Raw genomic sequence first — 14543 nt, 5'->3', positions numbered from 1 at the left:
TACTGTTGCTGACCCTGCCTGTTCCTGACCTATCGTTTGTATGCAGCCTGGACAGACCCTTTGCCTGTGACCCTGACTCTGCTTGTGTTTTGCTCTTGTATACTAAGTTTGGTGGATGGATATTTGGTGTATGACCTCTGCTCTGTTTTTTGGACTTGGCTCTGTTGGAATCTTGGTACTGCTTATCTGTGGGCTCCTGGCTTGCTGCCAGCCCATCCCCAGACACCATCCCTGGGGGCAAACGAGTGCTGGGAGATGCAACCAGTCTCCCTAGGATGAGCGAGGCTTGCTATAGGTGAAGATTGCGGTGTTAGATTGGGGGACTGGTGTCTGGCAAAGACTGGTGCTGACCAGGGCCTTACATGGAAAGCTTGCGTTCTGTTCTCTATCTCGCCATCCTCCCCTTCCTCCTTTTTCTCTGTTACCCCCACCTTTATCCTATTTTTTCCTTTGCCCCTGATACCCAAGTGAGGGTTTCAGGTTCTGTTTAGGTGGCCATCAGAGGCCTTGCGACTCAATCAGTGGAACTTTTAGTTAAAATGTAACCCATATCAAGATATTATCCACCACGGGCCGGAAAAATTGACACCTGACAGCCTCCAATTGGTTCAAGGTGGAATATGCAAATGTTTTCTCTGTTACAAATGATTTGCTATGTACTTTGTTACTTTCAACTTTTTCTACTTGTATGTTTTTACCTTTCTTGGATGTCATTTCCTTTGTTATATGGTTTTTATTGAATTGTTTGCCTTCCGTTGTAAAAATCAATAAAAATATTGACACTAAAAAAACGATACTCTCTTCAACTTCCTCCTAAACTTTTTGAAAGACTTAGAACAGCCAAGATTTTCATAAAACTAGATCTTTCCGTACAAGATACAGATATTATGAGTATCAGTAGTAAAGCGTCTGTAACCCCTCCCATGCCCCTCCCAAGGCCGTCCCACGTACCTCCCATATCCAGCCTACCGCCTTCCTATATTCCATCCACTCTCCACCCATTCACTGACCCCCTCCCTTTACTAGCGTGATTACAAGAGACAATTAACCCCACAAGTGCTGGAAAACGAATGTACTTACAAGAGATAATATACCCCACGAGTGCTGGAAAACTAACGTGTTTACAAGAGATAATTAACCCCAGGAGTGCTAAAAAAAACAAATTTTATGCAGATTGTGTTAATTTTTTTATATCGTGGATGCTATTGGAACTTTATACATAAGTCTTATTTTATGGATCCGATTAGATCTTGTGTAATATATGTGTGATATATAATGATGTGTAATATATAATGTGGGTGTATTAGCTCCTTATATATGTATATAGGTTTATTTCACGGGTCCTATTAGATTTTTATATGTGTATTATAATATGTGGGGGGTATTAGATCATTATATATGTATATATATATATATATGGTTTTATTTCACGGGTCCTATTAGATCTTTTTTTGTGTATTATATTATGTGTGGGGTATTAGATCATTATATATAAATTTGGTTTTACTTCACAGGTCTTATTAGATCTTTATATGTGTATTATATTATGTTGGGGCTATTAGATCTTTATTTATGTATATGGTTTTATTTCATGGATCCTATTAGATCTTTATATGTGTGTTATAGTATGGCTGCTACTACCCCCTCTCCACCCATACACCCAGGCACCCCCCTCCCCCGACCTAGCACATGCTACTAGGTTGTACAGTCTATAAAAACATGTGCTACTAGTAGACAGCAAGATGCACTTAAAACTTCAAAAGAAGGTAAGATCATTATTTACTGTTATTCATTTGTATTTATTTACTTATAAATATTTTTGTAATGCTTATGTGTTTAATCTATATAACATTTTATTTAAATATATATATATATGTATATATATATATATATATATATATTTGTAATGTTTATTTTAGATAGTTACAATGTTGCAGGGCGGGTTGTCAGGTGATTCACACAGCAGTAAATTTAAAATCGCAGCACACTTTATATCGTGGATGCTATTGGATCTTTATACATAAGTCTTATTTCATGGATCCTATTAGATCTTTATATGTGTATTATATTATGTAGGTGTATATATATATATATATATATATATATATATATATATGGTTTTATTTCAAGGGTCCTTTTAGATGGGATCCTATTAGATCTTTATATTTTATATGATAACTTGCTTATGTCCTGGATAAAGGCTGCTACGTTGCTGCCCAGTGAGACTCCTGCCGTGGTGGAGCTATTAACGCATTTGGTGCAGGTCAGTGCTGCCCAGCAGGAAACCAACCGTCTGTTGCTGGAACAGGTCACAGTCCTGAGACAGAGGGTGTCAGATCAGTCAAGGAATATGGAGGAGTTATCTGGGACTCTGAATGTAAAAAAGGCAGTGCACCGCGCCTTGCAAAAAATGACCCCAGTTGACGACATAGAAGCTTATATGGCAGTGTTTGAAAGGGTTGTGGAAAGGGAGAAACTCCCTGCTGCTGAATGGATTGAGGTTCTGGCGCCTTATTTGACTGGGGAGCCGCAAAAGGCATTCTTTGATTTAACGGCAGAGCAGGCCAAAGACTATAATATCCTTAAGGCAGAAATCATGGCCAGGCTGGGCGACACCTTATCTGTACGTGTCCATGACTGACAGTTTGAGAAAAATAAGCCGCCCAGCTCCCAAATGTTTGATTTGCTACACCTTGTGCGCAAGTGGCTACAGCCTGAGACCCTGAGTCCCGCAGACATTGTCTACCGAATCGTCCTCGACCACTATGTGAGCGGACTTCCTTCAGACATTCACCGATGGGTTGCTCAAGGAGACCCCAAAACCCTGGATCAGTTGGTGTCACTTGTTAAGCGGTTTAAGACTGCAGAGACCTGTCAGAGGCCTGAAAGTAAACCACAGCAGTTCGTGGAATTCCCTGGTGTTCATTTGAGATCCCACTCCATAGCCCTTTCTGCATCTGACCAGGAGAACCGGGCCAGCAGACCAAGCCTGGGTGGCCCACCCAGGGGAAAGAGGTTTGACGGTCCAAGAAAGGTACCCGCCCAGTTGGAAGCCCAACTCAGAGGCAGAGCTGAGGTGCGTTGCTGGAAGTGTCAGCAACTGGGGCATATTGCAGCACACTGTCCCCAGGGGGAGGAGCCAATGGAGTGTGGTGCCACCAGCCGCCTCTCTATGTTGGCTCGGCCTGTCTGCAGCACTACACCCCTTCAGGAACTAGGTCCCCAGGAGCATCAACTCCAGGTAAACGGGGTTAGTGTTGTGGCCTTGTTGGACTCAGGTAGCCTGGTGACCCTTTTACGTGCTGCCGTACCTCATGACCTGGTCATCCCGGAAAGGTGGGGGTGGTTTGTATTCATGGGGACACTAAGCATTATCCGCTTGCCAAAGTGACTGTAGAGACGGGCTGCGGGACAGTGACCCATGAAGTAGGTGTGGTCCCAGACTTAATACATCCATTGATCGTGGGACGTGATTTTCTGTTATTCTGGGAACTCTGGTCTCAACCCCACTGTATGGATAGGCCTGTTGCATGTTCACCTTCTTTCAGCCAAGTTCCCTTAGGTGAGGATGCCCAAACAGATGCTGTCGGTGTGACCAAGGATGTATCGGACAATTTTCCCCTCGCAGTATTGGCTGGGGATGAGGATGAGGCCTCTAACCCTGAGCAGAATGTCCCAGACTTGGAAGTGTCACGGGAGAACTTCGGGACTGCTCAGTTACGGGACCCCACCCTGAAACATGCATGGGAAAATGTAACCGTACTGAATGAGGTACCTCAGGAGTCTAATGCTGATCAAAGGTTTCCTTACTTTGCTGTAAACAACAATTTACTGTATCGTGTTACTAAGGTGCGTGATGAACTTGTTGAGCAACTGGTGGTACCCGTACCTCATAGAAGAAGGGTCCTGGATATGGCTCACACTCATTTACTTGGGGGTCATTTGAGGACTGACAAAACAAAGGAAAGAATCCTGCAAAGGTTCTATTGGCCGGGTTGTTACCAAGAGGTTGAAAAGTTCAGTAGGTCCTGCCCAACCTGTCAAGTAACTGCTCCTGTGAGTCACTTTCGGACCCCCTTGGTTCCCCTGCCAATAATTGAGATTCCATTTGACCGAATAGCTATGGATTTGGTGGGGCCGGTAGTCAAGTCTGCCCGAGGCCACCAGTATATTTTGGTAGTGCTAGACTATGCCACCAGGTATCCTGAAGCAATTCCGCTGCGGAATACCTCCTCCAAATGCATTGCTTGGGAGTTATGTTATATATTTTCCAGAACTGGCCTACCAAAAGAAATACTGACTGACCAGGGTACACCTTTCATGTCCAAAGATATGAAAGATTTCTGTAAATTACTGAAAATTAGGCAGCTAAGAACCTCTGTATATCCCAAACAGATGGCCTATTGGAGAGGTTCAATAAAACCGTAAAAAGGATGTTAAAAAGCGTGGTAGAAAAAGATGGGAGGGACTGGGATTGTCTGTTGCCATATCCCATGTTCTCCATCCAAGAGGTCCCTCAGTCCTCCACTGGCTTCTCTCCATTTGACTTATTATATGGGAGACATCCCAGGGGTTTGCTAGGTATTGCCAAGGAGACATGGAAGAGTGAGGCTACCCCTTACAGAAGTGTGATAGAGCACGTGGCTCAAATGCAGGATCGCATCAGCAGTATTATGCCCATCGAGAGGGAACACATGCAAATGGCCCAAGAGTCCCAGAAGCAGGGTATACAATAGAGCAGCCCGGGTGAGGCAGTTCAACCCTGGTGATCGGGTACTAGTGGTTGTTCCCACGGTAGAAAGCAAATTTCTGGCCAAATGGCAAGGTCCTTTTGAAGTAGTAGAAAGGGTTGGAGAAGTAAATTATAAAATCCATCAGCTTGGGAAAAGAAAGCCCATCCAACTCTATCACGTAAATGTAATCAAACCTTGGAAGGACCAATAGGTGACACCCTGTCCAAACCCCAAAAACAAGCAAGGAGTTTCTACAACGGAACAGGAATATTTTTACGGGCCTGCCAGGCATTACAGATGTCATTCAGCATGACATAGTCACTGACCCCAAGGTAACGATAAACATTAAACCGTACAGAATCCCGGAGGCTCGGAGACAGGCAGTCCCTGAAGAGGTAAAGCGGATGTTAGATCTGCAGGTTATTGAGGAATCCAAAAGCGACTGGTCCAGCCCCATTGTATTGGTGCCTAAGCCAAATGGGACCTGGCGGTTCTGCAATGACTTCCGCCGACTAAATGAAGTATCTAAATGCGATTCCTATCCTATGCCTTGGTAGATGAGCTAATTGAAAGGTTGGGGCCAGCGAGGTATATTACCACGCTGGACCTTACCAAAGGATACTGGCAGATTCCCCTCTCAGGGGAGGCAAAAGAAAAGACTGCCTTCTCCACCCCAGACAGGGACTTTCAATATACCAGGATGCTTTTTACAAGGGGCACCCGCCTCTTTACAGAGAGCAATGGATAGGGTTTTGAGGCCCCATAAAAGGTACGCAGCAGCATACTTAGACGATTTTGTGGTCTTTAGCACAGACTGGGAAACACATCTAACACAACATATGTAGGCAACCAGCAGGAGGTACTAGAGGGCAGATATGTGCCATGCAGGCTACTGATCTCAGTGCTATAATTCCAGGGATTGCAGTGTGGCTGTTCCAGCAGTTCATCCCAGGATTTCCACACTACTGAGAAGAGTCCAGGTGCAGCTCCTAGAGGGAGTAAAAAGGAAATGGCTGTCAGGGAGAGGGGAAGGAAAAGACTCTAAGGGAGAGGACTTGAGAACATTCCTCTCGACAGTGTTTCTGAGAAAGAGAGAGAGACAAGACTCTGCACCAGGTGACTCTAGTTTTTTATAGCTGAAGATAAGTGCTTCTGTGCTTGATCTTTAAATGGCTGACGTTAAGCCATCCTGTTGGGATAATTTTGTTGGTGTTTTTTTTTTTTCTTTTGCTCAATAAAACCCTGATGCTGCATCCAGTCCCGCTAGTTGCCTACCATTTGTCAAGCTAACTCCCACAATATATATATATTATGTAGGTGTATTAGATCATTATATATATATATATATATATATATATGTATATATATATATATATATATATATGGTTTTATTTCATGGGTCCTATTAGATGGGATCCTTTTAGATCTTTATATGTGTATTATATTATGTGGGGGGTATTAGATCATTATATATGTATATGGTTTTACTTCACGGGTCCTATTAGATCTTTGTATGTGTATTATATTATGTTGGGGCTATTGGATCTTTATATATGTATATGGTTTTACTTCATGGATCCTATTAGATCTTCATATGTGTGTTATAGTATGGCTGCTACTACCCCCTCTCCACCTAATGTTAATGTGTCTAATCTATATAACACTTTATTTATATTTATATTTTTGTAATGTTTTTTTTAGGTAGTTACAATGTCGCAGGCGGGGTTGTTAGATGATAAAATTGGTAGCGTGTTGAATGGTGTAAAACAGACTGTTTGGAATTCTATAGTCTATATTATGTTGCCATATTTACACTTTACAATTTTTACAATTAGGATGGTTAAGGAAAAATACATAATATTTGCATTTCTGGAGACCCACAGTCATGCAGCCATTCGTTCCATCAGAGCACAAGTGGTCTGTCGTTTACTGATAATGTGTTTCAACTATACCATCCCTCTGTTAGAGCCTCATACTCAGCAATACCGATGATGCTGAGAATGCATATTTCTTATCTATATAATGCCTTCAATGCATCCTTTTTATCGGGAGACCCACATACTCATAATTATGACACATCAGAACACAAGCTCCCTCGCCCTAGCACGTGCTACTAGGTTGTACACCTACGCCTATAAAAGCACATGCAACTAGTTTCAAGTGCATAAGACAGCAAGATGCACTTAACACTTCAAAAGAAGGTAAGATTATTATTTATTGTTATCCATTTATACTTATTTATTTATATATATATATTTGTAATGTTTACCTTAAATTGCTACATTGATAAAATCATCTAAAATGGTCACTTACTGATAATGTGTTTAATCTATACCAGCCCTATGAGGTAGAGCCTCATACAATACTTCTACTCAGCAATATATATATATTTTTTTTTTTTGTAATGTTTATGCTTCATATTTTTCTACCGTCTATATTATTTTATACATAATATGTTTACTTGTAACTGATAATTTTCCATGCTCTTTATGTATTTTAACCTCCTGGGCGTTTCACTGATGTCTAGATTTCTGTACCAAAACCGGTACACTGTTTTTCATGAAATTTTCTTTTTAAATTGTAGACCTGTAACTTACAGAAATATGTCCGAACAAGGGTCTAGCAGATATCATGAATATAAAAAAAGTTTGAAACACACAATCATGTAAAAAAAAGCGTCTTATACGGCGAAAAATACGGTAAATTTTTGCATGGAAATTTATTTTAGATTGTAGGCTATAATTCACCGAATTACTCAATAATTACTTATAATGCACCGAATTACTGCATAACTCATCGAAATACAATGTATGACAATCGGATTCAAAAACCAAAAACAGGACAGGGTCAGGGCAGGCAGAGAACAGGCACGGTCAGGACAAGCCAAGGTCAGGAACAGAAAACCAGGACTGGAAACTGAGTGCTCACAGGAACCTCAGGTAGTAACACCTTTTGCTGAGGCAATAGGTGTCTGACTGAGCCCAGCATATAAAGGGAGACTGACAGGCTAGCTGGGCGGGGACTAGGAGGACAGGTGAGAATCAATTAGCAGAAATGGCTCGGCAACGCCCCTAAGTCCAGAGCCAGCAAAGCAGCTAGAGCAAGGTGGGAACAGCTGCTTCTAATCAGACACTATCAGGAGGACAACAAATACCAGATCAGCAGTGCTGCTGATCTGTGACAGTACCCCCCCTCTTAGGGCCCCTCCTCAAAAAAGATCCCCCGGTTTCTTGGGAAATTGCTTATGAAAGTCCTTCACCAGCAGAGGGGCATGAAGGTCAGTGTGAGATACCCAAGAACGTTCCTCCGGACAACAGCCTCTCCAATGAACCAAATATTGTAATTTGCCCCGAACCAGTCTGGAGTCAATGATGGACTCGACCTCTTCAGAGCCCACCTGGACAGGAGCAGGAGGAGGGGATTTGCGGGAATAGCGGTTGAGGATCAGGGGTTTCAAAAGAGATGAAAGGAATTGGGAATCCGAAGACTGGGGCAGACGCAACTTGTAAGTCACCTGATTGACCTGGGATAAAACAGGGAAAGGACCAATAAAACGGGGGGGCAAGTTTATAGAATGGGACCCATAGATGCAGGTGTTTTGTGGATAACCAGACCTTATCTCCCAGCACAAATCTGGGGGCAAGGCTTCTCTTTTTATCAGCCCACTTCTTGTGGCAAAGAGAGGCTTTGTGTAATGCCTTCTGCGCGTCCTCCCAGACTTTGTGGAAGCTGGCTCTGACTTCTGCTGTGGCTGGGACCTCAGAACCAGACGGAATAGGTGGAGGTACTCTGGGGTGACACCCATAAGTCATGAAGAAAGGGCTGAAACCCGTAGACTCACTGACCCGACTATTATGAGCGAATTCGGCCCAAGGGAGTAACCCACTTCAATTATCCTGCCTGGCAGATACATAGACACGGAGAGATTGTTCCAGGCATAGATTGACTCTTTCTGTCTACCCATTGGATTGTGGATGGTAAGCCGAGGAGAAATCCAGCTGAATCTCCAGTAGGCGACACAGGGCCCTCCAGAACCAAGATGTGAACTGTACCCCTCGATCTGAGACAATACTATAGGGGAGACCATGGAGACGGAATACTTCCTGAAGGAAAGTTTTGGCCAACGCTGGAGCTGAAGGAAGTTCTTTCAAAGGAATGAAATCAGCCATCTTAGAAAATCGATCTACTACAACCCAAATGATGGTACAGCCATTCGATAAGGGTAGGTCTGTGATGAAGTCCATGGAGATACGAGTCCAAGGGCATTTGGGCACTGGCAGAGGAAGGATGGGACCAGAAGGTAATCTTTTAGGGACTTTACTTTCTGGACACTTGGAACAGGAAGCAATAACATCTTTTATATCTTGCTTTAGAGTTAGCCATCAATACTGGCGTGAGATGAACTCAAAGGTCTTTCGTAGCCCTTGGTGGCCAGCAACCTTGGAATTGTGCCCCCATGTCAGAATACGGGAACAGAGGGACTTCTTTGCAAATTGCTTCCCAGGAGGAATGTCCTTCAAACGTACTGGATCAGCCAGGAGAATTCTGGAAGGATCTATAATGTGCGCAGGTTCCTTCTCTGTATCTTCAGCGTCAAATGAACGAGACAGGGCATCAGCTTTAGTGTTCTTATATCCAGGGTGGAAAGTTAGTGTAAAATCAAACCTAGAAAAGAATAAGGCCCAGCGAGATTGCTGTGGATTAAGTCTTTGGGCTGTCTGACTCTTTTTATGAGGAAGTAAGTAGACAGTGGAATAGCAGTTGATATAGTTGTATTTGGACTTTGTTAAAGCATTTGACACCGTACCCCACAGACGGTTAATATGCAAGTTGGGTTTCAGGATCATAGATGTGGAGCCAGGTTTCATCCTCAGTCACTAACCTAGTCAAAAAGTCCTGTGCAGCTTCAAAATGGGCCAAGACGGCTTTGGATGCTTCAACTCGTTCCTTCATCGGATCACTGTTCAAACATTTCAGCACTCACTGAAACAAACCCAACACAGTCCGGTGAGATGTTAAGTATCTGAGCTATCTTTTTTGAGGATATTCCCCGGTCCTCAATATTCAGCTCATGGACAGCATCGCAGGTTGCCGGGTCAGTTGGGGTTGGGGGGTGCCCACTGTGGGGCTCATCTTCAACGGTGAAATGCCCAGTCCTGAAACAAAATATCCAGGTTTTGACAGTGCTGTAGGAAGGACACTTTTCCCCCAGCGTTTGTGACATCTCAGTGTGAATGTCCTTTGCTGACTTTCCCTGGAGAAACAAAAACTTAATGACGGCCTGTAACTCCAACAGCATAAAACTTGCTTGTGCCTCTGCCATCACAGCCTCTCACTAAAAGAAAAAACAGTTTTAAGAATCACAAAGACCTGATATTTGCACAGTTTCATACCAAGATATTAGGCTGTCATATGCCCACACTCATTTTTCTATTTCATCTAGAAGGGTGTAAAGCACACACACATATGTGTATATGTATATGTATATATATATATATATATATATATATATATATATATATATATTGTGACAGAGTGTCCATAAAGAGTGTGAGGAAAGTGTTATAAAGGCTCAAGGGAATAGAAAGTAATAATGTGTATGTTTAGATTTTGAGAAGAAAGCCAGGTTCTTTAGTGGGCCTGGAGCCGGCCTGTTTCATGGGTCAATTTATGTTTATCATTATCAAACATACAAATAAGACACAAGTAACATACTACATCATCAGGTGCAGCATTCGGTAACACTTCGGGCTGATAGAGACTGCTTTATCAGTCAGGATAACCGGATGGATCATCTGGGCAGGATTCCTGGTCAAGACGTCTGTTACCAAGAGCGGTCTAATTTGCCTCCATTTACCCTCTCCCTTTTATGCAGACAAAATTTGGTATGGCGTGAAACTGCTCTGACAGATGGTCAGATTATTATCGGACGATATTGAGGGGGATGATTACACTTTGTGCCCCTCGAGGTTATTTTGCAACTATCCAATATAACTGCGCCACAAGCCCGTCACCTGTCTTATCAATCACGTAAGCCTTTATTAACACATCAAACATTTAATATATATCTTTACCATTACTAATATCTATTTATTACATGTAAAATTCACTTGGTGTACAGCTGTAGACATGCTGTGACCTCTGACCCAGTCACACATCTCTCCCCTGTAGCACCTCACCCCTCCCTTTTGACTCTTCCTTGGTTTCTCTGACAGAATTCCACTTTCGGCGACTACTCCCTGCTAGATCAAGTCAACATAAGAATAAGATTAGCGAATTTTACCTAGCTTGCAACAAGCTTGGAGGTCGTCGAGAATGGCCACGCCCAGGTAAGTTATGTGTGGGGAACATCATTTAAAAAAGGGAAATTGTGAGAGAGCTGAGTGGCCAGAGGTTGGGGTAGATTAATATTCAGGGCCTCCGTTTTAGAAAGGTTAACCTTGAAATTGCTGAATAGGCCAAATCTTTGTGTCAATAGTCTGCAGATACAGTATGGAAACAGTAGCCAGAGCACACAGTAGGCAGAGTTATCAGTAGCTCCCAGCAGCAGGAGGCTGGTCTGTCAGGCAATCCAGCAGGATAAAGTCAATGCCAAAGTCCCAAAGGTGATAGCTCATGCAGCAATAGTTGAGCAAGTCAGTAAGCGAGATCATGTGATGAACCACAATAATCAGGGATCAGGAATCTGCAAGGTTTAAATAGGAAGCCAATCATGCTGATTGGTCACAGAATCAAAAACAGCTGCAAGTAATTCAGTAATCAGGATCCAGGAATCTCCAGGCAAAGATCAGGCTTTTAAAAGGTCTCAGTGGCCATGCAAGGTAACAGTCTGGAATCGAGAAGACCAAGTTTAATTCTTCCTCACCTTCTACTTGAACTGGAGCTGGTGGAGAGATGGTGCTGCTAGGAAAAGTGTTCTCTTTATTGGTTTGAATAATGAAGTGTGAAAAACATGATGAATCTTCATTGTTACTGGTAGTTTGAGTTTAAATGTAACAGGATTATTCTGGGACAAAATTTTAAAAGGTCTAATAAACATGGGACCAAATTTAGAAGCAGGTAACTTGAGTTGAAGATGTTTAGTAAAAAGCCACACTTTATTCCTTATCTGATATAAGGCAAGGCCTGATGATGTTTATCTGCCATTCACTTGTAAGATTCTTGTGCTTCTTGCAAATTATCTTTTTTTGTTTTTCATTTTCTTGTTATGCGGAATGCCTCTCATTTTGTTGGAACAAGAAAAGTTTTTGAAAGGTCAGGTATGAAAGCTGGGTATAATTCACAGTTTGTAAAAAATGGGCTCTGAGAGGCAGAACTGTGACGGGTGTTATTATAAGAAAATTCTGCCAGTGGCAGGATATGTAGCCAGTTATCCTGAATATGGCAAACGAAACACCTTAGATACTGGTCCTCTCAGTCTGTTCATTGGTTTGGGGATGAAAGGAGGTAGACACATTAATGTCTATGCCAAGGCCAGTGCAGAAAGTTCTCCAAAATTAAGAAGTAAACTGTATGCCCCTGTCTGATATAATTTAAATAATTTAAATTTAGACTTAGTATTCAAACACATAAAACATAGCTACTTACATATATTCATGCACAGCAGTACTCTGACATTGGGTCTAGTGAATTGCAGCAATTCTCTCACTGAATGGTATATATGACAGACCAAGGAGAGACAGGATGCAGGGAACAAAGGAGGAGGCTAATTGTACTTCAAAAACAAAAATATATATACAATTAGTATCTTACCAATGTATACTCAATTCTGACAATGGAGTGATGTGTCTTTCAACCTCCATCAAAGTGTAATGCCATTTTTTTATATTCAAAATATGCCAATTTAAAGAATTACCCAAATATTAAAGTGTGTGCTTGACAATATAAATGCCTTTGCCCAAATTCACTAAATACAACCCTTTTGTGTGTCACAAAAGTTAGTAACTTCTGCTCTTTCAGCTTAGTGCAGGTATCACTCAGAATGTCAGTTTCCTCCTTTGTTAACTCTTCACCCAGTTCTTGCTTTATCTTTACTACTTGGTTGAACCTTCTTGCTTGGACCACACTTTCTGCTTTCATCCAGGTTTCTCCCTTTTTGTTGTGAAGCCTATCCCGTGCAGTATGTTATTTTTGGTTGGCATCATTCATGTTCTTCCCGACATATTCAATCAGGCCAACTGTAGACTGTGGCTGAGCAATGGCCTCCTGACTTCTGCATTTAGCATCCCTGAATCTTGCCAATGCTTGATGGTAAGCACGTTTGCGTGCCTTGGTAGAGGAATATCCCAAGCGAACATTGTAACTTGCCTTGTCATTCGACACCTCAAACCCCTCTGTTTTTGCCACCTCCTTTTCTAGTTCCTCATCAGTTGGTGGTGGGTATTGTTCAAGAAGAGTTTCAGACTTTGAAAGAGCAGTATCAACAACACTGCTCATTTTGCGCACCGCACTGCTCCCAAGCACAGTGTTGATGCTTCCATTTATAACAAACTTGGTCATCTCCACACTGTCATACACTGCTCCCTTGGTCCTATCAACCACTCCAGTTATACTTTGAATCACTGCATCTTTAGCAGCAATGACAGCTTCTGAGGCATTAGTTACAATCTTGTCACTTGGTTAATACAAAATGGGCAGCCTCCCTTCAATCTTCTCCAGTCCAATGCCAGCAATGTTGTTTGCTACAGCAAGCTGAGGTTCCAGTTTATGTATTATTGGCATGACACCATTAACAGCCACTGTGGTGATGGTCTTCACACTTTTCTCTGCCCCACCTCAATCACATTTAAATCGCTTTACATTGTTTTGAGACTGATGTTGAATAAGGTTATCGAAGACTGTATCACAATGGGGACAATGAACTTTGGACAAATTCTTGGTAGACTTTTGCAGTATGTGCATTTTTCTGGTTCCACCTTACGTAAACCGAACATGACAAACATAGTTTTCATATAGCTTTTCCCCAGAAACAGTTTTTATGTGCATCTGCATGTGACGATCAAGATTTGAGTGTCTGGGACAAGTATAGCTGCACAGCTTACATTGGAAAGTTTTCTTTACACGCTTCTTTTTAATTTTTGTTGGTTTTGGAGGCTTCATGTTTCCAAGCACTTTTTCAGCCTTCACTTCCACTGATGTAGCAACACCTTCCTCAACATGGTCCTGAGCATCCTGTTCATCAGGCACAACAGGGACAGTTCCTTCCCTCTTTACTTCACTTAATTAACAGAGATACTTGCATGGGTTTCTTTTTAATCTTCAATCTTTTCCTTCTAAATTTTCTCAGTGGATTCATTTGCAGCTTTTTCCAACTGTTCTGAAAGTAGAGCCCCTCTCTTCTCTTTGACTTTAGTAGACTGTGTGAAGTGAGGTATGGCACTATTGTGCTTGCTACTGTACTGGTAGGCCAAGCCCAGTTGCAGATTGCCAACTTCTTCGTCCTTCTCTTCAGATTCAACATCTCCTTCAGCCACCATTAGCTCAGCTTCTTCTTCCTGCCCTTCAGGCTGTTCTCTTCTGGCTGGTCTCAGCTGAACCAGGATCCTATCCTTTAGCTTGGACTTCAACAAGAGGAAACTTTTCCCCAGCCAACACAGGAACACTTTCATCAGCCTGCACCTCAGTCTCAATCATTGTCTGCATTGTGAACCTCAGTTGGTACAGTTTCTTCAGCTGAAGGTTTTGCAGTTTCAGTTCCTTCAGACATCGGTTTTGATTCCTTGGGCTCCTGTGAAGGGGGTTCAGAAACAACTGGGGTTGTAGAAGAGGCAGCCTTTTCAGCTGGGGCTTCAAAAGAGTTCCCAGTCTTCT

At 42.4% G+C, this 14543-nt stretch overlaps 1 pseudogene; it reads right to left on the bottom strand.

Annotated features, from left to right (window-relative positions):
• Positions 1-12857: 12857 nt before the first annotated feature.
• On the bottom strand, positions 12858-14341 carry LOC140342787 (perilipin-2 pseudogene; annotated as a pseudogene).
• Between the last annotated feature and the right edge of the window lie 202 nt (positions 14342-14543).

The sequence above is a fragment of the Pyxicephalus adspersus genome, chromosome W, assembly GCF_032062135.1.
Source record: "Pyxicephalus adspersus chromosome W, UCB_Pads_2.0, whole genome shotgun sequence".
NCBI lineage: Eukaryota > Metazoa > Chordata > Amphibia > Anura > Pyxicephalidae > Pyxicephalus > Pyxicephalus adspersus.
Note: the sequence above shows the minus strand (reverse complement) of the source record. Positions and strands in the feature narration are given on the sequence as shown.